The 8,993-nt window shown below is 35.5% G+C and overlaps 1 pseudogene; it reads left to right on the forward strand.

Annotated features, from left to right (window-relative positions):
• The first annotated feature begins 82 nt into the window (after positions 1-82).
• Positions 83-7,235, forward strand: LOC111379285 (annotated as a pseudogene).
• Positions 7,236-8,993: the final 1,758 nt, after the last annotated feature.

Genomic DNA, 8,993 nt, shown 5'->3' on the forward strand with positions numbered 1-8,993 from the left:
GCCTCCAAATCCAATCAACTTCCATTTTATAAATAAATAAAATATAAAATCAGCTACTCATATTCCCTTCCCCGTAATCACATTCAAGCTCTCCAATCATTAACCATTATATATCCTCTATCTTCAAAGACAGAATTAACACCAACCTAAGCCCGTTCCTTCGAGTAGCAACCAAATCAGGCCTAACTAGCACTATTAAAAGAAGGGGAAACCAAGGTGTCTCCCAAAACTGTTCAAAAATTTAATGTACAGCAAACGTTTGTAACCCAACCACCACTGTCATAAACTCTTATCACTGTTGTATGCAACTACAGGAAGATTTCAAGATATTAAGTGAATGAATGAGCTCAACAAACAAAGATCCCTTTCTGTCACTACCCAATATCCTTCTCTCTCTGAAATGATCTGAGTGCGCTTCTGGAACATCGGAGAGAGTTATGGGGTGCTGTACATCGAAATTTCATCCCACTGAGACACACCCAGAAAAGGAAAAGGCCCTAAAAGGCGGTCCAAGCAACCCGCCATTGATAGCAGGACCCGATGCTACCGGGGTTCCACCATTTTCAGAGTTGTTGTTAGCAGACCTTAAAGCAGCCACAAATAACTTCAGCTCTGATTTTATAGTCTCAGAAAGTGGAGAAAAGGCGCCCAACGTTGTTTATAAAGGCCGCCTCCAGAGCCGCCGGTGGATCGCCGTCAAGAAGTTCCCCAAGTTAGCCTGGCCAGACCCTAAACAGTTTGTGGTATTATACATAACACCAACCTTTTTTACATATAAGTACAGTACTCATTTATTATATTCGTCATATTATGAAGCCTGTTGGTCTAATATTCGTTTATTGTGATGGGTTGATTTGCTGCAGGACGAGGCATGCGAAGTAGGGAAGTTGAGGCATCGGAGACTGGCTAATTTGATAGGGTATTGTTGCGATGGTGATGAGAGGTTGTTGGTTGCAGAGTACATGCCCTATGACACCCTTGCCAAACATCTATTTCACTGTATGTAATATTATGCTGATCCGTTTTTCTTGAATTTGTGCTAATGGAGCTCCTGATTATTCCTGATTATAGTATCACATATTTGATTTTCTCTTTTCCTGATTGACGAATGACTTTCATGGTACATGACTGGCATCATTTTCGTGTTTGCCCTGTTGGTGGACTTTGGAATTCTACAAAGAGTAAATCTGGCATTACCTGTAGTATGATAACCGCTATTGGTAACCTAATTGTGTGGAAGGGGGATCTAGGGTAGGGTAGGGTGGGGTGGGGTGGGGGTTAAGGTAATGGAAATTGATGAGAGTAATTAATTCCTACCATATTTTTCGACTATCAAGGGAAAGTCAGACAAATGACTGGGTAATGCGCTTGAGAGTAGCATTGCATATAGCTCAAGCCATGGAATACTATAGCAGTGAAAACCATCCCGGGGGGGGGGTTAAGGTAATGGAGATTGACGAGAGTAATTAATTCCTACCATATTTTTTGACTATCAGGGGAAAGTCAGACAATTGACTGGGCAATGCGCTTGAGAGTAGCACTGTATATAGCTCAAGCCCTGGAATACTGTAGCAGTGAAGACCATCCCTTATACCATGACCTGAATGCCTACAGGGTCCTCTTTGATGAGGTATTATTATAAAATCATTCTCGTTTGTTTCGAGGCTTTTCATCACTGGTAAGTATGTGCCCGTTATTATGTTCATGTGTGTATAGTTTGAGATTATAGGAGTGAGTATTTATTACTTTAGACTTAAAAGATATGCTGATATTTGATTGGATTATGTAGGATGGTGATCCAAGACTTTCATGTTTTGGGTTGATAAAAAACAGCCGGGATGGGAAAAGTTATAGCACAAATCTTGCCTACACTCCTCCTGAGTATTTAAGAATTGGTGATCTCTTATCTAGCTTAAAGATTTGATTTTTACGTGTTTACTTTTGGAAACTACTTTGTCTTCTGTGCATATTGTGACTTTGTTTACCTTTCTCGCACTACACCTTGACATTTTTCATATGCATTAATTTGATGTTTAACTTGCTCATTCTTCTGGTTTGTCGGTGAATGTTCTTCTACTAAGTAACTTTGATAATTTTAACGCGAACAACTTTCCTGAAATCTGTACTATGAATAAAATGTAGCTGAAAATTATCTAGGTGCTTCAAGTTAGGCATTTGACTTGATTTTCACATTTGAAATCATTGCTCCAATTTAACTTGCAGATATAAATTTTCAGCTCCCTTGAGACAGTATTGTACTCTACATGGTGTTGTGAGTTAGTGCCCCGACAATAACAATGGACAAACAATATTTGATCCTCGTTTATTTTTGGTTCTTTGAGAATCACTTCTCTCCTGCACTCATTTTCAAGCACACTTTCTCCAAAAACGTTTTTCAAAGAATTACTTCTCAGAAAGAATCAAAATCAAACAAACTCTTAATATGTTGCAAGTCTTGATTTGTTACTAGAACAATAATAAGCAACCACTGCTTTTTAAATATTTTCAGTAGTATATCAAAAAATTATCCCCTTTCCAGAACACCCCCAACACACACGAACTAGAAAGGGAGACAGTTTTTGTTACTGAATTCTGATTCATGCTTCACTATCCATTATATTGTTATTTTAATATTAACAATGTCTAACAACTGCTGCTTTTCACTCTTGGTGGCTAGTTTTTCTGTGTTAATTTAGGATTTATCTATGGCTTCATAGGAACTTTTTTCGCTAGGAAAGTTCTGATTCTATAGTCAGAAACTGATTCCCTACGTTCCCCCTATTCCGTGTGTTGTAGGAAGAGTAACCAAGGAAAGTGTTATATACAGCTTTGGCGCTGTCCTTTTGGATCTGCTTAGTGGGAAGCACATCCCTCCAAGTCATGTGAGTTACCTAGATTCATAATTTTGTTGCATGCACTGGGTTATGATTGTTCTCTTAAGCCTTAATGTCTGGACCGACCACCAAGCTGTAGTCTACTACTGCCAAGAACTTTGTCTTGGCAGAAGTATGAGTTTATAATTGAAACTAGTGAAGTTGGTGGCACTGAGAAGTGAATATTATAGTTAGTTTCTTCCTCTGTTTGAGAATTATGTTATGAGAATTTCTCTAGAGCATGTAACTAAAATAGTTCTGTGCTTTGAAAAGAAGTATGCTCTGGGTGCTTAGTTTTTGAATATTTACATTTCAACATTCACCAATTTACTGTTGATTTACCAGCTCTTTAACTGAGTTTCTGAAGTTTTTCCTAACATGGAATTTGTATTCTATATATAAAATCTAGACTTTTGTTCTGGAATATAGGATTGGAAATACTAGAAAATCTGGACTCATAAATGTGTGCTTAATAGAAAGGAATAGAAGCAATTTCAATTGATTGTGTGCTTGTAACGATTCAACTTCGAAAGAATAATCTAAAACATATTTAATGTTATATCATGAACTGTAATGTCACATTATATTATATTCTGATACAAGAATGTGATACCTATAATATTATTCACGACAAAGAGGAATGTTATCGAATGATAAATTTTGTGATTGTAATATTGTATTTATGAATCCAGTGAGTATCTTTAAATCTAGACGTAGAGTGCAATCCCACTGGATATTTTGTATTGTTAACAGAATGTATTCTTGATTCGAAGCCGTAAAGATACAGTGAGAATAATTGCAATATGTAAATAATAACTAATACAACAAAGAAATTATTCTGTCTTTTATCATTCAGTTTGATTGGATTTAAAATTTACATCGGATCAGATCTATCTTAGACTTACCAGATTCATATATGCATATGTTCTTGCTGCGTCCTTGTCTTTCTAGTTGCTTGATTCAGACTACGATCATATATATATTTTTGAAACCACAAGAACATTCTCATTATTCAAAATCAGCATGAACAGTGGATGAAATATGAAGGGGGTTACAATCGACCCAACTCATAGACACACTATCTGTGTGAGAATGAAGGCAAGTTCATGGGCCATCTTATTCCCATTTCTATAAATAAAATGACACAATCCCCTATTTACATATTATACGTAAGAAAATTTAATTATAGGAGTCAGATTTGGTTTGGGCCGTGGTCCAAACCATTAATAACTCTCGTACAAAATCAGACGTGAGTTTGGCATCTTTAGGGCTTTCATAACATGCTCTTAGTATCACAAGTGTTTTCTTAAAGGGACGTTCAAGAATTCGGTCAATTATTCTTTGTGCTTTTCTCTGCAAATATATTTATATATAATGTTGCTATGGGAATTTGATCAATTCTGGTTGTATGCAGGCTCTTGATATGATAAGTGGCAAAAATGTTATTCCTTTAATGGATTCACATTTGGAGGGAAATTTTTCTACAGAAGAAGCTACAATAGTTGTTGGTCTTGCCTCTCAATGTTTGCAATATGAACCGGTGGAGAGACCTATTGCAAAGGACCTTGTTGCTACTCTTTCTCCACTAGATCTGAAATCTGATGTAAGGATCTGGAACTCCATCTCATATAGTTCACATGACACAATATGCAACCTTGTTATGTATTGTTGATAATATTTTAATGTTTCCATGACTAAGCACCTCTTGCACGGATGAGGATGATTTATTACTCACATGAAGCTAACAATTTGAATATTTAAAGCATGTATGGGAGTTGTTTATAATTGGATTAAATATAAATAAATAGAAATAAATGGTTGATAAGTGGGTTGTCTTGTGATCACACGAAATATGTGGATAAAAAGTGGTTTCACCGCTTATAAACAGATTATAAACAAGAGGCAAACAAGGGCTTAGTTTCGCTTGGATAATCCTGTTTAAAGTAGAAATGCTTTTGCTTTAGGTCAATCTGTCATCGATGTATTCCCTTGTTCCATACTTGTTAGATCCGAATCGGTCGAATTAAGTTAATTGAAGTAACCGAAACAAGAGTTTTTTTTTTTTTTTGGGGTAAAAAAGATTTTTTTTTTTTTTTTTTTTTTTTTTTTTTTTTTTTTTTTTGGGGTAAAATATACGGTGCAAATGCAGGATAGCATGGTTTCCATCATAGGTTATATGGTTTTTGCTCTCTTTTATATGTAATATCAGGTGTTCCTTGTTGCTACAGTATAATTCTCCTTAATGATATATTTTTATCGCAAATTTTTCATGCTGATCATGACTACATCAACAACAGCTACTATTCCTAGTAAATTTGGTTTGCTGTGTGAATTCATTCGTGTCACTACATTAGCTTCATTACTACATCTGGTGGAAGATGCAAAGCAACTAGATTGTTAGACACGAAAACAGGCCATGTTAGTTTTATTCCACCCGTTCCTCATCTAACTTGATATCCCATCACTCCTATGAACAAGAGCCCTTTTAGGTCCGCGCAAAGTATGTGATGACCACCTAAGTTGTCATTTGGAATATATCCCAAGTCAATCTCACCTCCACTTATTTGTGTAGATTCTCATTTCTTATCTTATCCATCAAAAACTCAGCTTCATTCTTCAAGCTTTATCCGATAGTTGTATTGGATCAGTTATCTACACAGTCAAGAAGAATTATGAAACAAATAAGCTAACAGCATTCTACCCAAAACGAAATTTTGAAACCACTAACTTTAGTAGTTCTTTTGACTTCTCAGATGTCCTCATTTGAAAATATAATTTTTAGGGGATCACTTGAGCTTGTTTTCTATGCCCCACTTTTTGACCTTTCCTCTGATCACACGTCAAAAAACTATGGGATACCAATAATATCAAATGTGCCAAAATTATTCGCATAATTCTGGGTGTTAGGTTCCCTCTTATGTCATGCTTGGAATTTCAAAGCATGAGGAAGCTCCACCAACTCCACAGCGCCCACTTTCACCAATGGGGGAGGCATGTTCTCGGATGGATCTCACTGCAATACATCAAATCTTTTGCATTTCGTGATAAGGACTTTAAGTCTGCCATAGATTGTTACTCTCAGGTTGGTTTCCCAATACTTGTCATTGAAATGTTATTCATAACTTTGTGCACTGTGGATGCGGCTGCTGTATATCAACCTAAACTCTATGATACAGAAGGATAAAGAAAAATAAATATAAAATTGTCTGCAGGTTATTCCTTGTTTCTTTTTTTGTAAATTCTTGAGTTGGGAATAAGTCTCAAAGTTGATAATGTAACATCCACCAACCAACGATTAATCACATGGAACTATAAAACATTACTCTTTAATACGTTTGATAAAGTGTACTAGACAGTATCGTACACAGTATTAAGAAGCAGGAAAAAAAATAATAATAAAAATAAAAAATAAAAGAAGAAGCTAAAATATTGTGTAAACTAGTGTTTGTGTAACAAACAGATCCTGATTTTTTGAACTAAAATCCAATTTAGGAGGATCTTCTCTTCTTTAAATTAAATAAAGATCCAGTAGCAAAGAAAAAGAAAAGAAAATCTTCATGTTGATTGGAACTGACGAAAAGTAATATTGAGATATGTACACTTTTTTGCACGGTTAACTAAAGCTTCCATCAATATGTATTATTTCATGTATATTGAACACTATTTAAGTGTACATTCATTGTTAAATTTCATGATAGACTTGGTAAACTGGCTTATTAGATAATAAATTTTAAAGAGGAGGTATCCTTGGCATTATTTCTTTTACTATGTCCATATGCAGTTTATAGATGTAGGAACCATGGTTTCCCCAACTGTGTATGCACGGCGTAGTCTTTGTTATCTCATGTGCGATCAAGCTGCTGCTGCCCTTCGTGATGCAATGCAAGCACAAATTGTGTATCCAGATTGGCCGACTGCCTTTCACATGCAGTCAGTTGCCCTTGCAAAACTTGACATGCACCAGGATGCTGCGGACATGTTAAAGGATGCGGCTGAGCTTGAAGTTAAAAGGCAGAAGGGGGGGAGAAGACCATGAGATTGAACATTCCATTTATGGATACATTCATTCTTCATGATCTTCCAAGTTCGTAACTTTGAGTTACTTTCTCAATTGCAAATGTATCCAAAAAAATAAAAAAAATAAAAACCAATTGCATTAATAAAAGTTGAGTCTTTCTTTAAGAATGATTGTGTTTAAATATTCAAATGTACTTTTATTTTACTTGTGGCCAAGACAATCCCCTATCCTAGATACTTGTGATCGTTGAGATTTTCGACTCCAGTGTCGTTGCTTACCTTTGCCCTTGGTCCTGAATAAGTACATTTCTTGTCCCGGAAACATATGAGAAAGCTCTTGTGCTACGTCTCAAGTGTGTGCCTCACAACACGATCCTTGCACTCACCATTCCTATTGTTGACGTCCAAATTGAATGAGTAGTCGAAGCCCTTATGTGTTGGTCTATATTTTTATCATTATTCGACATGGAATTTTACCCTTTAACATGTTCGCACATCATGGTGGCTTGTTGGAATTTAATGAGTTTTGATACTTTATTAAGACTTGGAGTTCTATTTTAAAATATCAATCTTATTAAGAGAAGTGACCTAAACTCTTTTGTGTTGGTTTATATTTTCATTATTATTCAATGTTGAATTTTATCTCTTAACACACTCATACACCACCTCCATCTATACGTCATGCAAACATTGTACTTGGATTAGTTTGTGTGCATTAGGAACTTCATTGTTTTGCACCAATCATTTCAAAGCTTACACTAACAACCAGTGGACAGCGATTCTACTTGTGTCGAAAGTTAACTATTTCTTGTTTTGTGACTATACGACTTGTATTGACGATATAATTTTTGCCATAAAGCCTATACCGATGGCCTTCATATTCATAAATGTTTTATTTACACGTAATAATGTTGGGTATTGGTGTTCTGCTTTGTTCATGAAACCTGTATTATCGGCTTATTTCTTATGTATACCAGACCCTTAATTGACTGCCAATAGATAATATCTGGTGGGTTTTGGATTTGGTGATAAATTACAGTTTTCAACATCGGGATAGTGCACGTTGACGACCACAACTCTGTATAGGACTCCTTTCGGAGTTTTTGAGATAGTGGCATGTCCATTGTTGAGTTAACTTTCCATAGCTTTTGAATCACGAGACATGAATTTTTAAGAATACGGGAGTCGAAAAGTCATTTTACTCGATAATTGTACTTTAACCTAATTGGTCTTACACGATGTGAAACACTAATGCTGTTAATGGATTTTTCATATCAATCTTGCTACATGTATAGGGGATTTTATCAGATAGTTTGACAGGTTGTCAGTCGTCATAATTTCATTGGTTGGTGGATAAAAAAATAAACTTAAAATCAATCAATTTAATGTTGCCAACTCATCACCTGTAAAAATTATTGTCAAAAATATCTTTACAAGAAGCTTATTCTTTTTATATTTTATGTGGTAAAAGTATATATACCATGCCAGTGTCACCATTCACTGGAAAAAGGGTTAAGAAACAAAGGTTTTTGAAAATCTGCAAAGTTGATAGCGTGGAACAGTTTCGCGATCTTAGCAATGTCCATTAGTTATTAAAAATTTTACAGGCTTGTTTCTTACCGAGTTACCTTCCGTTTAGCACTGAAATCACCCTATTTGGATTTGTATACAGTCAAATATTTTTCGTGTAAACAATGTAAATGCTGAAATTTTGTGTTAGAATGGTAACTTCGAATATTTTATAACTTTTCCTCTGTCGTTGACTTACCATTTTTGGCAACATCATTTGTTTATATGTTTATAGTAAATTCAAATTTTGTTATCCGGCGAAGATTCAAATATATTTTAAAGATTTAGGTCCAATACTTCTTTGAAGTCCGTGACAGACATACTTTCAAAAATAGAAATATATAGTTGACTAGGGATGTCACAATGGTTGACATTTTTTACATGGACATCTTTACTTTAGAGGATTGAAATCCTTGCTTCAGAAAAATATTGTAACGGGTCTCTCCAATATCAATAATGCTATTCAACCCGGGATTTTTATCCTGGGCTTGGAGCCAGGGGCCGAGGTGGTGTGACCTCGGCCCTTCATTTGAA

The sequence above is a fragment of the Olea europaea genome, unplaced genomic scaffold, assembly GCF_002742605.1.
Source record: "Olea europaea var. sylvestris unplaced genomic scaffold, O_europaea_v1 scaffold1965, whole genome shotgun sequence".
Taxonomy (NCBI): Eukaryota; Viridiplantae; Streptophyta; class Magnoliopsida; order Lamiales; family Oleaceae; genus Olea; species Olea europaea.